General features: G+C 43.4%; 1 protein-coding gene across 5 annotated transcripts in view; it reads right to left on the bottom strand.

Moving 5' to 3' along the window:
* The window catches only part of mtor (mechanistic target of rapamycin kinase), a 134,329-nt gene that overhangs the window by 52,390 nt on the left and 81,547 nt on the right, over nucleotides 1-392 (bottom strand). The gene's annotated exons all lie outside the window — the stretch shown is intronic.

The following is a 392-nucleotide window of genomic DNA, read 5'->3' as shown; positions in this document are numbered from 1 at the left end:
ATTCGGCAGGCAACTATACAATAATAATATTAAAATAGCGGGCCAAATCGGCTGCCAGGCCACCGGGAATAGTCCCAGTTCTCCCGATGGCCAGTCCGCGCCTGATTTCCAGACACGCAGAACGTGCAGGATTCATATATTGTCTTTTTGCGGCTTAATATTCACAGACACTAGTCCATATCGCATTTTGATTAAAGTGTACTGACCTACTTTTGACTTATTCGTCCAAAATGTGGCATATTCCGTCCGCGTTAGGCTATAGGAATTCCGATTTTATGACTGGATTCTACGAACCAGTCTGTTTTCCTCATCGCGGATATTATAGGGCCGTATGTCTCAGAGTAGTCAGTGCAATTTGGGAAAGAAATCAATTAAATCTGTATGTGGATGTG

The sequence above is a fragment of the Sinocyclocheilus anshuiensis genome, unplaced genomic scaffold (genome assembly GCF_001515605.1).
Source record: "Sinocyclocheilus anshuiensis isolate Anshui unplaced genomic scaffold, SAMN03320099.WGS_v1.1 scaffold1203, whole genome shotgun sequence".
Lineage (NCBI taxonomy): Eukaryota > Metazoa > Chordata > Actinopteri > Cypriniformes > Cyprinidae > Sinocyclocheilus > Sinocyclocheilus anshuiensis.
The sequence above is the reverse complement of the archived record's forward strand: the minus strand, read 5'-3'. Positions and strand labels throughout refer to the sequence as shown.